Source organism: Sus scrofa, chromosome 16 (assembly GCF_054392235.1).
Source record: "Sus scrofa isolate SSC_HxYL_T2T_F1_AM1 chromosome 16, Sscrofa_HxYL_maternal_Yorkshire_Landrace_v2.0, whole genome shotgun sequence".
NCBI classification, from domain to species: domain Eukaryota; kingdom Metazoa; phylum Chordata; class Mammalia; order Artiodactyla; family Suidae; genus Sus; species Sus scrofa.
Window position 1 is genome coordinate 40,570,023 of NC_139398.1, and position 17,134 is coordinate 40,587,156.

General features: G+C 34.5%; 1 long non-coding RNA gene across 7 annotated transcripts in view; it reads left to right on the plus strand.

Moving 5' to 3' along the window:
- The window catches only part of LOC102161640 (uncharacterized), a 729,975-nt gene that overhangs the window by 320,971 nt on the left and 391,870 nt on the right, over positions 1 to 17,134 (plus strand). For all 7 annotated transcript variants that reach the window (XR_014831266.1, XR_014831259.1, XR_014831258.1 and 4 more), the window contains one exon: positions 6,191 to 6,314. This is a non-coding gene — a long non-coding RNA (uncharacterized LOC102161640). The remainder of the gene's footprint in view (positions 1 to 6,190; positions 6,315 to 17,134) is intronic.

Genomic DNA, 17,134 nt, shown 5'->3' on the forward strand with positions numbered 1-17,134 from the left:
TGTCCACTCTAACACGCTCATCACTTCCCTGATTCTTTTCATGGGGGGCCACCCTGTGGCATGTGGGGTTCCTGGGCCAGGGATCGATCTGAGCCACAGTCCAGACTTAAGCCATAGTTGCGGCAACACTGGATCCCTAACCCATTGTGCCAGGCCAGGGATTGAACCTGCATCCCAGTGCTCCCAAGACGCCACCAGTCCCATTGTGCCACAGTGGGGACTCTTTTCTGATTCTTTTAATGCCTTCTACTGTCTGCCACAGTATTTCTGGCATTTCAACTTTTCCAGCATGGGCCATTGCTTTTTTCAGACTAGAAGACACCCTAGCAGAGAATTTGTACCATCTGCTGAGGTTCTTACCATGATATCAAATCTTTTAATTGAAGAATCTCCCACCAAACCAATAAAGTGTCCCTTATGCAGGCTAATGTTCTGGCCTCTTAATTTGGTATTTTCAAAATCCATTCCCATGGGGCATACTTTCTAATACTTGCAGATTTTCCTCCTGTATCAGGTCTAGCACTTCCCTGGATGGGTTATGCTCTTACATAACCCCGTGAGCCTGGAAGCCAAGAGGTGTAGGCAACCTCTGGAGGAGCACCTTTTGCCTTGTGAGGTAAAGCCTTCTGAATTATCTTCTCATATGGAGCACAAGCTAGCTCTTAATGGAGAGCAGTGGCCCAGTTATGCAGGTTCTGAAGGTTCAGAGAAGTCTTGGGAATCAAATCTTTAGGCACCCACTGAAAGATTTCTATTCCATACAGCTGTTTTTCAGGTTTCCTAGGCCTGGCTTGGTTAGACATTCAACTATCTTTGGAGGTCAGCCACTGTCATTCTAAGATCCTGTATTTGATTTTTATTGTTTTTCTGCTTTCCTACTGCATGAGATGAGAGCTTTTTTTCAGACCACCAAAAAAATCCTCTAGCTTTCATAATCGTCAATTGTTTATTCCTCTCAGTTTTTAAAGATCAAGACTTGGTAACAATCATTTGAGTATTCTTGGATTTGTCATTTCTTCCATATATTTATGACTCCATTATGGCATCTTGCCACTAAATTCCTGTCCATAGGCAGATCAACAGCAAGTATGGTCATCTTGTGCAAGGGACAATTGAGCATAATTCACTGTTGGGTTTGGTGTTCTCATTATTAACCAGACACTAAATGACCTAGTCCATAAATTCTATTTTACTTTTATGGATTACTTCCAGTGCCAGCTGTTACAGTTTAAGTTCTTTTGGAAACAGAGTCTGAGATGGACTTAGAAATGAAAAACAAAAAAACAAAACAAACAAACAAACAAAAAAACATGGCGGGAGTAATACCTGTGAAAAGAAAAGGGAGAAAGTAGCATTTGCTTACTTGTCCAAAGTACTTTGTAACAATTTCCATTAAAAGGCAACATTAAATGATTAAAAAAAATTTTTTTGGCCAGTTTTGATTGTTTTACTGGAGACATCCCTATTATTGAACTAGATCCTCCCTAGAAGTTATTTCCTATAATCTCTTTACAAGTACAGCTTTTATTTTCCATCTTTCATGGTTCATGTATGGTCTGTAGTTTTAAAAAATAAGAAAATGCAATATTATTTATCTTTTAACTCAAAAGTTAATGTTATATATTGACTGAGCATCATTTGTTCTATGATTCAAACTATCATTTTTAGAATGTGGAGATATTGATAGTATTGTGTGACTTGGTGCAGAATTTTTCCTTTTAGTGTAGTGGATATGCCACTATTTTTCTTGCATAACTCATTTTTAGTTTTCAATAGGAACAGAAGGTTTTGGAAAATAGCAGTAAGAAAATAACAGTTTTCCTGAAACTGTCCATATCGCTAAGCATATATATATATAAAAGTGCCGCAGTATGAAAACTAGAAAATTCAGTGAGTTTGCCTCTCTTGGATCTCATTAAAACACTTTCTTCCCATTGAAGCATTTGAATAGAGGAGACACTAATTTTTACTTAACATGTATTGAATGTACTTTGACTACAACTCATAGGAAAGCCAAAATTTAAACCATATGTTAATGAATAGGAATACAGGTCACAGAAAGGATATTGCTTGTAAACCAAAATTTGGTGGCCATTCATTCTTTCCCTTCTCTGTTTGCTAAATAGGTCTTATGACTCCGAGTATGTTGTAATTGCTTAATATATTTTGCCAGATGAAATGACCCAAGTGAAAAATAGAGTATCGTGTTTGGAAGACTAAGTGATGGGGCTAGGCCTGTAATTTTCATTGTTTCAGAGTTATTTGGATTGTGTCTTGTCAGAAAAATCTTCATTCTTTTTCAGGGTAAGAACTTTAGAATTATATGATTCTAATGAGCAATGTGAACTGGTCAGTTACTGGTCATACAACTTTGAACAAAATGCTTAAATTCTCTGAGCTTCAGTTTCCTCATCTATAAAATTATGAAAATATACCTACATGGCACAATTAAATGTAATTGTAAGAAAATACATGAAACCCGGCACAATCTCTGGTACTTTGTATGAACTCAAAGTTCCTATCTTCTCTCCTTCCAGTTAAACATGCCAAAGTAAAACTTGTTTAAAATCATTAGCTTTTTTTCACATTAAAAATTCCATAGTTGAGCTGTTAAATCGTAATTTTGACAGATGCAGTTATTGTTTTTGTGTATTTCAGATTTTAATAGCATAATGTGTTGTATTTTTCTAGAGGGTTATGGTAAGTAAATGAACAAGGAAATCATATGAATGTGTATAATCTGTAAATAAAGAGGCTGAAAAATGTTCTGAGTAGTTGACAATCTGTGTTAAGATGGAGACTTTCCTTCAGTTATTTATTTATTTATTTATTTATTTATTGGTTTTTAGGGCCACACCAGAGGGATATGGAATTTCCCAGGCTAGGTGTTGAATCAGATCTGCAACTGCCAGCCTACATCACAGCCATGGCAACACCAGATCTGAGCCACATCTGTGACATACACCACAGCTCATGGCAATGCCGGATCCTTAATCCACTGGGCAAGGCCAGGAATCAAATCTGCATCCTCTTGGATACTAGTCAGGTTCATTACCACTGAGCCACAATGGGAATTCCCCTTCAGTTATTTCTTTAACAAATATTAATTACATACCTAGAGTGTAATAAGTTAAAATCTAGTAGTGAAGAAACCAAATATAGTCCTTGCTCTAATGGAATTTATTGTCACAGTGAAAGATGTTAACTAAATAATCATAAAATTAAATGTAAAATTGCAAAGTACCGTCAATGACCAATATCTGGTGCTCTGAATGTATATATGGAAGGTTTTGACCTAGTTGGGAAGGTAAGGAAAGTGAGGAGATAATGATTAAACTGACAGCTAAGTAGGATCAATTGACATAAATATAGTGGAGATGGAATTCCATTAGGAAGAAAAACATGCACCACATTCTTAGTGTGAGTCTGAATGACACATAAATGAAACCTAGAATATACTAGTGTGGCCAAAATGTAAAGAGAAAGGAAGATATGAAGCTTTAGAAATAGTCATAGTCATCTATACATGTATGGTCACCATGCTGTACAATAGAAAATCGACAGATGTCAATCCCAACCCCCTAATATATCCCTTCCTACTGCATTTCCTCTTTGCTAACCATAAATTTGATTTTAAAATCTGAGTCTGTTTCTATTTTGTAAGTTATTTTGTATCATTTTTATTAGATTCTACTTATTAGTGACTCATGCTATTTGTCTTTCTCTATCTTAAACTTCACTTAGTAAGATATTCTTTAGTTGCATCCATGTTGCTACAAGTGGCATAATTTCATTCCTTTTTTATGGCCGAGTAATATTTCATTGTTGATATGTACTACATCTTTATCTAATTCTCTGTTGATGGACATTTAAGATCACTATTTTGAATGTCTATCCCCACAGTCCTTTAAAATTAATAGGAATCTCCCAATGTTTGCATTAACATATGGGTAGTCCTTTCATAATGTTTAACAATGTTTCATAGCAGTAATAGTTTTATTTTTTAGATATCTTCAGGTAGCTATTTGATATCAAAAGATTCCTTTTTCATAGATATGAATGAATTAATGGATTTAAAGTTTGTTCAACAAATGTATACTGGATGCCCATCATATACCAAACATTGTTCTAGGTTAATTGTGATCCATCATGCTTATAAATATATTCTAATGTTAAATATTTATCTAGTATAATATATTATTGGTACATCTCATATTTAGTATATCTTTATATTCAAACATATCTAATATAAGTAATATATGTTAAATATATATAAATGAAATGTAGATTTAAATATATATTTAAATATATATGTGTATGTGTGTGTATATGTATTTTATATATATCAGAGTTTCCTGGTAGCCTAGTGGTTAAGGATCCAGCATTGTCACTGCTGTGGCTTGGGTCATTGCTATGTCATGGGTTCAACCCCTGTATACCACATGTACAGCTGAAAAAAAATATGTGCATGTGTGTGTATGTATACTATATAAATGTAATATGTATGTATGTATACATATAATATATTACTTAGATACATTTCTGTAGCAGTAGAAAAATGGACTTTTGGCTATTCAACTCAGGACTCATGAATTACCTTGGCACTCTAGAGTACTTTTTTCTTATCATTTCAAATAAATCATGTCAATATTTGAGGTGCAGATTAAAAAATTTGGAAGGAGGGGGCTAGTAAAGAGAAGGAGAAGATTATAAGAACTTGGGCTATAAATTATGGGGAAAACTATTTCTGTTTCAAGGGCTTCTTAACTCAAAGTTCAATGTATGAAACAACCTGAGACAAATTTCCTTTACATATAGCACATGGGGTTTAAAGATAATTCTGGATAATTCTATCAAGTACAAACCAAATATTTCACTATTTGGATGTACTGAAGCTCTTGCAGTATGCTACAGGACTAATATAGTCACATTCAAATGAATTTGGAACATTTGCCTCTAAAACTTTGGTAGTTGCTGTAGCCCAAATTACAAATTACCTTATAAACCTTTCATATATTATTACGTTTTTTTCCCTTCTAGCAGCAATGCAGCCTATGTTCAATTTTTCTAAAAGAATAGTTTTCTCTTATTAAAATATTCTCAATAGCCCATTTATACTATTTTCTTGTTTAAGCAAATCTGATTTTTCCACAGGCAATTTATGTTCAGAAAATAGATAAGCAATAAGATAACAAAAAACTCATACTTCTGGAGGCAAATATTTTGTTTGCATAAGTTTTTTTAATATATGTAATTATTAGAATCATTAAAATATTTTGCCATATATATATTTATCCTATTTAATAACTCTTTTTCAACGTTTATTTCATTTCATTACTCCTGGTATTAAATATATGAACTTCCTTAAGCATTAACACGAAATTTTCTAAATTTACAATTTTCTTCCAAAGTTTTTAAAAAGATACTAGCCTTCAGAATTCACAGAATTTTAAAACGCATTGCACCCGTATACAACTAAGAAATTGCCAAACCAATGTGTATATTTTTAACCATGTGATGAAAATAGTACTGCCTTTGTCTTAAAACAAATTCTTGCCAATATTGAGGCTCCAGCGTAAACTTTACCCTTACTAGCTGATAAAAATCAATTGAATGTGGGAGAATTAACAGGCCCTAAGCACAATTCCTGGTGTTCCAGATCCACAGCATCAAATCTATCAGGACTGCTACTTCTCCATGGTTTTACCATGTGTCATCTTTGAGCAAGATGAATCATTTCATTCTTGTTTCCAGCTGGTCATAACACACAGTGTTACAAGTCTCTCTGAATACAGCTAGTACTGTGGTGGCTACCAAAGGTGAATGATTACAGGTAGCCTTGCCTGAGCCACTTATATACTGGACTGTCCTGTGTGTTTTCCCCTCCTATTCCCACATGCCTATTCATTCAGAACTTATTTTTCATGAATAAAGTCAGCTCTAATTATGAGTTTTGTTTGTGATGGTGAAATTCTCTCCAAACTTCTTTCTTTCTACTCTGCCACATCTTTCTCACTGCTGCACAGACTACACACACTATGGATACACATTCAGGCAAACTAGATTACTTGTAGTAACAAACACCCATATCTCATGGCTTTAAACAACAGAAGTTATTCTTGATCAGGTTGTGTGTTTGTCCATCATGAATTGATTGGAGATTCTGGTCCATGTTATTCTTCTTGCTTAGATCTCAGACTGAGAGAGTGATCCCTTGGAACCGGCCAGTTGCTGTGACAGAGGAAAGCAAGAGCATGGTGAATAATGTACTACTATACACCCAGACTGCCATTTGTCCCATTTCATTTGCTGAGGTAAGTCATATGGCCATACACAACTGTAAGAAAGCAGACAGTCACAATCCTGCCATGTTTCTGGAGGGAGAGACATCAGTATTTAGTGGACCAGCATTAATGGCTACCTTAGTCCCTCTTCATCCTCCCAACACCCCACATGGAGGGATATAGTATATGAAGGATTTGAAATTTAAAATGTCCTATAGTTTTACTCTGTATGATAAGAATAACAAAGAATAATGCACTGAAATAGCCATTTGTTCTTTTAATCAATAAAATAGCAAGTTCCAAGTATTCCATCATTTGAATAATATTCTGGAAGCTTTTGGAACCAGAAGGTTAGTTATGTTCACAATTAATTTGGAGAGTTAAGATACAATAACTTTTGGAGAGAAAATACATGAAATTTGGACCTGAATGACCCTTAGCCTGGAATGAGATAAACTGGTCTGGAAGCTGTGCCTTGATAGACTCCTTTCATGGAGCTTACCTTCAGTTGTTGTATTGCTCTGGAGAAGATTTCCATTTCTGAAGCATCAGTAATTTCTACACAAATAACCTTGACTCTGAGAAGGAAATTTTTCTTTTTCCTGAATACTGTGTGTGGGAGGGATAATTGCAAGGACTTTTTAGCATTTCTCTTGCTTAATGCTTTCTAATCAGCCTTACGGGAAGTAGATTTTTTTTTGCTACCACATTTCCATTTAGGTCCTTATTTCAATGGAGCACTCTACATCATTCAACACCACTGTCTTGAAACGCTTTCCCCACCTGGGTTCCGTGATGTGTTCTTTCCTCTCTTGCTGGATACTCTTATTCAGGTTCTTTCATCTGCTTGTCTTCCCTGCCCCATGAATGTTAACATTTCCTCCACTTTTCTTTGCTTCCCTTTACTTCCAAAATCTCCAAATCATTTTCCCCTTCAAATTGCCTCATGGCAGCTGCTTTACTTCAGACATTCAAGTTGTATTTTTAAACTATAATTCACCTGCCTCCTATGTCTCTCTGCTTCGAATATCTGTCCACCTTGTCCTGTCACTTTCCAGGGAGATCTTGTATAGGACAATGGCAAACTATTAGTGTAATCATCATATATATATAAGTTGTTCCAAACCCACTTTTATTATTCTAGTTTAACTTTCTCCTATACTCATCATAGCCACATCTGTAATCACAGAAATGTCCCAGGTTCTTTCAAGACTGCAAAGAACAGCATGGGGCAGTAGAAAGACACAGATTTTGGCAGGCAGGTATATCCAGATTCAAATCCTGGATTTGGCAATTATGAGCTACTTAACCTCGAGCAAACTACCTAACCTCTCTGAAAATCTATTTTATCTTCTCTTCAATGGGAATGACAGTCATGATTCACATAGTTATTTTCAGCATTAGTCTTGATATATGTAAAGAACTTATCATAGTAACTAAAGCATAGTAGAGTTTTCATAACTGGTAGTTATTATCATTATTATTATATCTTCATATCCATGTAGACAGTGTTGCTTCTCATGATATTTCTAACCTTACTTACACAGCAAATTTGTATTCATACTTTAGAATTGCAAGGTTTTCAATGCCTACTGCCTTCAACTTGCCTTTCTGGGAAAAATTGCCCTGCTCCTTAGTACTCTACACAACAACATTATATTAATGGTTCTTGTATAAGAGTTGCTATTGCTTTGATCAAGGGTGGACTAAAATCCAAAATAATCTGTCTTCAGATTGGCTAATGGTTATGAAGTGGACTTGTGTGAAGGATTTGGTCCAATACTTGTGACCTGTAGAAGCTAGACTAGAAAATATGGACAGGATTGCTATTTAGTAATAAATGGTCAGCCTGTAGTAAGAGAACTGAGAGCACAGAGAGGGCCATGAAGCAGGAAGACAAAGCAGTCATCAGGGTATGAATCCCTTGGAAAAGTACAGAGAAGAGAGTTGGCACCTTGGGCTTGTAGTTAATGTGCTCCATCCCAAAACAAACAAACAAAAAACCTCTCAGGCTCAACACAATACTGAGTCTCTGCTCCTTGCAACCAACTGGAAGATGTGCCTCATAATGTTACCTTTCATTCTTTTGACTCCCTCTAGGAGTAGCTTCTCTGGGGTCCCAGAACATATATATCTATGTCTTTTAGAACATATTCTAATAATCTCTATTGTTTGTCTCAACATAATGAGAATTTCTGTATTTCTTTATAGTTCTAGCATATAATATTTTTTTCTGCCATACAGTAGATGATGAATGAGTATTGATTTATGGGTAATAAGTGAATAAATGAGTTCTTGCTTATGATTCCTACAGAATTCCAAAAAGCACATCACTTACAAGTTAAGTGATTTAAAAATAGTGCACCTGTATTATGTGATTACTTTAACCTCTGTTCAGAATAAATGACACTAGTTCATCTTATTTAGGTTAAGAGACAGAGGTAGGAAAGTTGTCAGGAAGCTTTTCTTTACCTTTCTTTCTAACCTGAAATCAACATGGGCATTTTGTAATGCATTCTTGCTACGTTCTGTGAAAGAGAATTGTGAACTGTGCTGAAGCAAGAGTAAAACTTTGCTTAAGTGAATTGTGTAATTAAATTCTGCATCCTAACACTCCATGAATTTATAGGGTCTATTGTGTAATTAGTTTACAAAAGAAAGAGCATTGGAATTATTTATGACAGATGTTCACCTAACTTAAAACAGGAAGATTATATTTACTTCTATGTAGTTATTACAATGTAATTAAAACCATAAAACCACCTTATCTGAATTTCAAAGCCCAAGCATATTTTTTCTTTTTTTGGACTTACTGACTACATTACTCTTTACTGATCATGCAAAGATCATAGGAGATGGCCGCAGGTTGGCCACTGTAAGCTTGCCAGATATTTTAGTAAGTTTTTATTTATTCTTTTGCTCCACTTTTCAGTGGATGATGAGATAAATCTCTGAAAAAGTTGTATGTTGGCAGAAACATGTAGAATATGGTTGATGACAAAAATCATTTTTGTGCCTATTTTTTGGGAGTGCTAAAAGAAGATCTGAGTTTTATGTGTCAGTACTTTGTGTGTAAACCACTGTTGTCATCTTGCAGACAATGAAGAAGCAGGACTGTAATTCTCCTCTGATCTGATTACCTATATATGATTACATATACACTTTAAAAATGTGAGTGTGGAAAATTCACAGTGTAATTTTACCACGTTCCATGCTGAATAGAGATGGTCTTAGCTTGCCCACCCTCCATGGTAAATCTGCTGGAGGGAAAGTTCTTGCAGGAAATAGTAGTTGGATTTCCAAAAAACATGAACTATCTTTTGATTCAAGGCCTGGGAAAATATGCCCAGATGTCAAATGTCTGCTTCAATCAATTCAGCTCATTCCACCCATAATCATTTGCTTGTTATAGGAGATTTCCGACTCCTCCATAATGGCTTACTTGGATCAGGGCAATATTATTCAGGGATTTGACAACATGTGCAAACTCTTTTTGAATTAATTTTCAAAGTCTTTTGTGACTGGTGTCAATTTGGCAACAGTATTCTTTCGTATTCGTAGGCTCAAGGTCTAGGGTTTGGGGGTTGTTAATTTTAAGAATTTCCTCCTCAACAACTCCTTTTCACCTTCCAGAAGACAGAAGTACTGTGAGCATCAGAATATTAGAGTTAAAATAGGGGGAGAGACATGGATTTCAAGGTTGTAAGTTTGACTTTTTCACTCTGAAAAGAACTTTTAACAGCAGCATAATTTGAGAATAAGGCTGAAGCTTAGAATCTGCCTCATTCAAGGTTTCTAAATGCTCACAGAAAGAAACTTTTCACCTGTAAATGTGGCACTTATTCTAGAATGTATCATTTATACTATAGCAATCATTTTATAGCTGCATCATACTAAAAATATTTAAATTAAAATGCAGTTAAAACTGAGGTGTAATATTGGCTCATATTTTAAAATTTAAAAAATTATTTATAAAATTGAACTACAGAAGGCAGAAAACATTTCACAGGTTAATTTTGCTCAGTGTTGCCCTAAAAACATCCTCATGTCCACTGCCTTGGGTTGGGCACAATATAAAGAAAGCTAAAGAAACATAGCCCTTTCTCACCAGACTGAGATTGTACCTTGTAGCCTTGTAACACTGTCACCCAATGTCCCAGGGAGTCTTTCTCTTTTTTATGTTGGTGCCTATAACTGACTTAAAAATTTTTCAGAATAGAGAGAATGGCCAGCAAGATGATAGTGCTCTAGGAAGTATATCTTTTCTACAATAGCATTTCATTTTATTGACTGATTCATTACAGGTACTTTCACATAGATCACTTTTTAGGTTGTGATTGGAAAATGATTAAGATCCTCTCCTTTTTAAAAAAATTAATACTAAGGTTAAAAAGACATGCATTTATAGTGTATCAAACCAGTATCCAGGCATATTTGTGGGAATTTGTGATCCAAGTTTGGGCTGTAAAATTTAACTTCCATTTTAAATGCATCTTTCACAAACTAATTCATTTAGTACAATTTGTAATTTTCTGTGTTAACAATTATTAAATACCAATTTTACATCAAAAGGAAAGGGAGGGATAAATGAGAAGTTTGGTATTAACATATACACACTACTATATATAAAATATATAAGCATCAAAGTCCTACTGTATAGCACAGGGAAATCTCAATATTTTATAATAACCTATATGGGAAAATAATATATAACCGATTCATTACAGTATACTTGAAACAAAGACAACATTGTAAGTCAACTATACTCCAATTAAAAAAAAAAAAAAAGAAATGGTATGCTCCCATGCTAGAGTCACACAATTTAAAAAAAAAATTTGAAGTATTTACTTAACTAAAATTTTTTATACTCTTATAATGGGTGAGGTACTGCCTAGGTGCTAGTGATACACGAATAAAGTTTTTAAAGTTTTCTGACTAAGGAAACACCGTGTGAGACAGATAGGTAAAATACTAATTGCAATACTCAAGAATGAAGAACTTCAATAGATATATAAATTTGCCATAAAAATAATGGAATATTGACAATTTTATATGAGCCAGATGAATACAAAATGGTAGACCAATGTATAAGAAGGTAAGAGAAAATTGCCAGAGGAAATTGGCAAATCTCAGAGAGAATGTATTATTAAAGCAGTTATCTGTGTGACACTTTTTCCCACTATTCTCAACTAGGATTAGCCTATTCTTATAGAAGTACTGCTTTACTTTATTAATGTAGTTGTGTAATATGTTTTAATACTTGCTAAAGCAAGTTCATCAAATTTCTTTGTAAAGAAAAAGATTCTAATTGGTCTCATTTGATATTCTTTCAGAATAATTTGAGTTATTTTGTCAAATTCTGCCTCTTGCCAACCCCTCAAAATTGAGCTTTTGTTTAGGATAGATTGTTGTAATTTTATTTACAAAAGGCATCTCTTTTATTCAGCACTCCATTTAGGAACATTGCATATTTCTCTACTTAAAAGTTTTGTAGAATTGTTTCTTCTCTAAATTGGCATATTTCTAACTATTTTATATGTTTAGTTTCTTATAGGCCATTTTGTCCTGTTCAAAACATCTCTAAGACTTTTGGTCCATAAGGTGTGTGGTTCATGCCAAAAGGTCCTAGAAATTGGTACTATCTATAATGCCTATGCTCATATTTGGTCCATGCAAGAAGGTTTTGGACAGGACTAAATATCAAGGACCTTTTGGTGTGGACCACATGTCTCCATGGATGTTTTGGACATAACCAGGTAGTCCAGCAAATATCAAGGACCTTATGGTATGGACCAAATGTATGCTAACCATTTGGTTTAAAGTATAAAATGAACCCTTTCCCATATAATATCTATTGTCATTGCTGATAAATTGCATTTTTCAAGGTATTTGTCTTATATCCAGCCTCTTAGTTGAATCTCTTACTAATCATAATAGATTCTGAGCAGCATTTCTTGGCCTTTCTAGGATACAAATATATTAATTTCATATAATGATAAAGACATAATTTATTTTAGTATTTACACTTTATGTGTATCTAGTGTTTTTTTTTAGGTTATTACAGTTAAAATTGTTTTACTATGGTTGATTTACAGTGTTCTGTCAATTTCTGCTGTACAGCAAAGTAACCCAGTTATATATTTTCACATTATCCTCCATCATGTTCCATCAGAAGTGATCAGATATTGTTCCTTGGGTTATACAGCAGAATCTCATTGCTTATCCATTCCAAATGCAATAATTTGCTTCTACTAACCCCAAACTTCCAGTCCCTCCCTCTTGGCAACCACAAGTCTGTTCTCCAAGTCCATGAGTTTTGTTTCTTTTCTGTAGATAGGTTCATTTGAGCTGTATATTAGATTCCAAATATAAGTGATATCATATGGTGTTTGTCTTTCTCCTTTGGACTTAAACTGGGTATCATTCCTTTACAGTGTTGTTTTTAGTTTCAGATGTATGGCAAGTGATTCAGTTATATATGTACATATATTCATTCTTTTCCAGATTATTTTCCCATTAAGTTGTTGCAGAACATTGAGTAGAGTTCCCTGTGCTATACAGTAGGTTCTTGTTAGTTATCTGTTTTATATATTGTAGTGTGTATATGTTAATCCCCAATTCCTAATTTTCCCTCCTCCCCAACTTTCCCTTTTGGTAACCATAAGTTTGTTACATTGGCTATACATCCCAGACCAGTAGTAAATTATTTTTTAAAAATTTTTGAAAGAACTGGTATTATAAAGTTTATTACATTCTCTGAAAAGTGTCTAGAATATATTCTGTTTCTGATTAAGTATGTTTTGATTAAACTAAAACTGAGGATACATTCTTTCACTATCTCATGTGGATATATGATTAGCTCTTAATTTGTTTATTAGGCTATAAGCTGAGGGAGTACTGACAGATGAGATCCATAGTTTTCTTCTATAAAAACTGATTCAACTGAAGAATTTAAAAAAAATAAAAGATTGACTTACATGATTAAATTTAGAGTAACAAGAATAATTTATTTTTGTATATCTCTTCCCAACTTAAAGGAACTTCCCTACACACAGCCTCATTTAATTGTCAGAATGATTTTGATAAATAGGAAGAATGTTGTTGTGTTTATTGTATAGATGGAAACTCAAATTCAGGGAGGCTGGAGACAGAAAAGACTATATACTTTATTTCGACCTTTTAACTCCCATTCAATTATCTCATGACTTAAGTCATCTGGCCGCAGGTGATAGCCCTTGGTGTAAAAGTTGTTGGCTTTCTGAATTGTCAGTTTTCCTTCTTCACATTTTCTTAACTAAGCTTAATGCTTGAAATAGGTTGCACATCTTCAAAACATACATATATCATGTATATTTAGTTATCAGATGCTTATTGAGCACTTAAATTTTGCCATGTCGCAGAGACATAGAGAAGGCACTAGACTTCCATGGCCTCAGCACTCATAGTCTAGTGAAGAAGTCAAACATATAAACAAATGATGAAAATAAAATCAGGTAAATGAAAAAAGGAATTTGGAAAAGACTATATCTAGAGGGTCAGAAAGACTTCAGAGAGGTGTTTATTTTTAACATAATCTTGAAGGAGCAGATTCATTTATGGCCAAAAAGGGAGGGACACATTATTGAAATGTAAAATAGAATGAGTCAGTGTGGAGCAATGGCTATAGAACATATAACCAGAGGGAGCTTTTGTCAATTAAGGAAGGATTCAGATTCTTTAGTGCCTTTAATATGTAGTTAATAAGCATGAATTTCATCCTGGTACTGATAGCAAGTCAAGAGAGTTTTTGAATAAGGAAAACACAGGATCCATTTTGCATGTGTGAAAGATATCTCCGGTATGAGATATATATTAGGTGAGTGAGAGTGATGTGCAGAGGAGATAGAGCTCTTAGGAAATTGCTGCAATAAAACCTTAAGTAGGGACAGTGAGATTTTGAATAAAGATAGTAGGGAAAGCATATTCAGACTACATTTGTAAGGAAAATTGTGATTTATTGGATACAGAAGAGGGTAAGTGTTACGCTAATGTTTCCAGCCATTGGGTAGGTGTTTTTGTCTGTAACTGAGCTACAAAAACTTCTTGGTGAATTCTTGATTTTAGTAGAGCCAGGAAATAAAAGAAGAGCAAGTGATTTGCAGCAAAAAATAAAGACCTCATCCTATGACAGAGTTTGAAGAGAAGCTTAATGGAGAGCTGAGTTATGTTTAGAGTTCAGTAAAACTTGGCTAGGCACACAGAAACTATAGTAATGGTGAATGTGCATGGAAAGCAAACCAAGGATGAAATCCTTGGTAACACAGATGTTAAAAAGGAAAATGGAGAATGAACAGGATAGTGTGAAAGGGTGGATCAAGAAAGAGGAAGGAAAAAGGAGAGAATGGAGTCATTGTAGCCAGAGGAGGAGAGATTTTAAAGACGGGGGAGACATTTGGTATAATTCAACATTTATTTTTAGTAAAAAAAATCTTAGTAAACATGGAAATAAAGATTAGAATGAAGCTTTTGTAATGTGGTATTTATAGCAAACCAACAGTGAACAAAATTCATACTCAGGAAATATTTGAGTTATCCCCCTAAATCATTGATCATAGAAAGATGCCTCATGTGCTGAATTATCTGAAAATAAATTGGCAGCTACCCTCTTACATATTGCCAAGGAGAGGTCAGAAACTACAATCCCTAAATCCCTTTCCCAAGTCAGTCTTCCTTAGAATCTGCAAATCGGAAGTACTCAAGTGAGACTTGGAAGGTGGAAAGAAAGACTGTTTTTCCCTGGTGGAAATTATAATTATAGTTATAAATAAATAAAATGCTTTTGGATAAAAAGACAGGGTTAAAACGACATAAAATCTTCACTCTAGAACTTAAGTAAAAATTTCTTAGGTATATTTTGGAATGGGGGAAAGATAATTTTATAAAGTAAAGCTAATGTGGAAAAAATGTATTAGTCAACAAAGAATTAGAAGAAAAATGAGAGAAAACTTGCTGTATGAAATGACAAAGAATACTTAGATAAAAACTTACTGTTTTATAACAGAATAGTATTTGTCAAAAATGGAGTATAATAAAGTGCCCTCAAACGGACTCAGATATACTTCATAAATTATAATTCTATGTATAGTGTTGGAGACATTTGGATAATCAAATGTAATTAGGTGAAATCTCTCCTTCATAACCATACACGAAAATAATTAGATGTGAATATAAAATTGAATGTAAAATACAAAACAGTAAAATAATGGGCAGATAATCTAAATATTGGAGGTAGAAGGCCCTTCTGGTCATGTGAGAAAAAAATACCAGCTATTGTTTATTTGGCAGTTTCTTTATTCTGAACATTATATCAAGTAAAATTTACTTAATCTTAAATGAGAACCCTACAGAATAATAGTAATAGAAGCTATAGTAATAGTACTGTAAAGAAAATGAAAAGGTATCCAGTGGATAATTTGCAATATGTGGAAAGGGGATAATATATTTAATAAATAGCACTATCAAGTTAGTAAGAAGTAAGTGAACTCACCATTAGTAAATGGCCAAAGAATATAAACTGACAATTGTAAAATGTAGAAATTCAAGTGACCAGTGATGACACAGAAACCTGTTCAGTTTCATATGGTGGAGACTATTTTGGCTGTCCTAATTGCTTTTATCGAACTCCTCTCAGAGTCCCCTCCTAAATGCCCTTGCAGCAGTGTTTGAACAATGTATATAGTCAACTGGACCAGTGATGGGTGGGCATCTCTCTCAAGCTGGATCGATCAAAATCCTTTATCCACAAATTTACATATAGGATATTTGGCAATGCTTACCAAAAGCTTTCAAAATCGTTTTATTTTTATTTTTTTAAAGCTATTTTATTTTATTTTATTTTATTTATTTTTTGTCTTTTTTGCCATTTCTTGGTCCACTCCCATGGCATATGGAGGTTTCCAGGCTAGGGGTCCAATCGGAGCTGTAGCTTCCAGCCTACACCAGAGCCAGAGCAATGCGGGATCCGAGCTGTGTCTGCGACCCACGCCACAGCTCAGGGCAACACCGGATCGTCAACCCACTGAGCAAGGCCAGGGATCGAACCTGCAACCTCATGGTTCCTAGTCGGATTAGTTAACCACTGTGCCACTACAGGAACTCCTCAAAATAGTTTTAGAATAGAATCAATAATTCTACAACTAAGATTTTTTTCCCTAAGTAATCAGTGTTACACATAAGAATATGTTTTAAATGGAAATAATGGAAAGTGACCTTAAGTATTCAAAAATTGGTGAAAAAATTATAGTACCTCAGAGTTCCCATCATGGCTTAGTGGCTAACGAATCCGAATAGGAACCATGAGGTTGCAGGTTCGATCCCTAGCCTTGCTAAGTGGGTTAAGGATCTGGCATTGCCAAGAGCTGTGGTACAGGTCGCAGATGGGGCTCGGATCCCACATTGCTGTGGCTCTGGTGTAGGCTGGCAGCTGCAGCTCCGATTAGACCCCTAGCCTGGGAACCTCCATATGCCATGGGTGCGGCCCTAGCAAAGACAAAATAATAATAATAATAATAATAATATAAAAATTATAGTACCTTGATATAATAGAATTCTGTGGAATCTTCTAGATAAGCAATGAGGTCCTACTGTATAGCATAGGTGATTATTTCCAGTCTTTTGGGATAGACCATGATAGAAGATAATATAATAACGGGAGTGTATATGCATGTATGACTGGGTCATTTTGCTCTATAGCAGAAATTGGCACAACATTATAAATTACTTTAATTTAAAAAAAAACTTCAAATAGAACTACCATATGACCCTACAACCCCACTCTTGGGCATATATCCAGACAAAACTTTCCTTAAAAA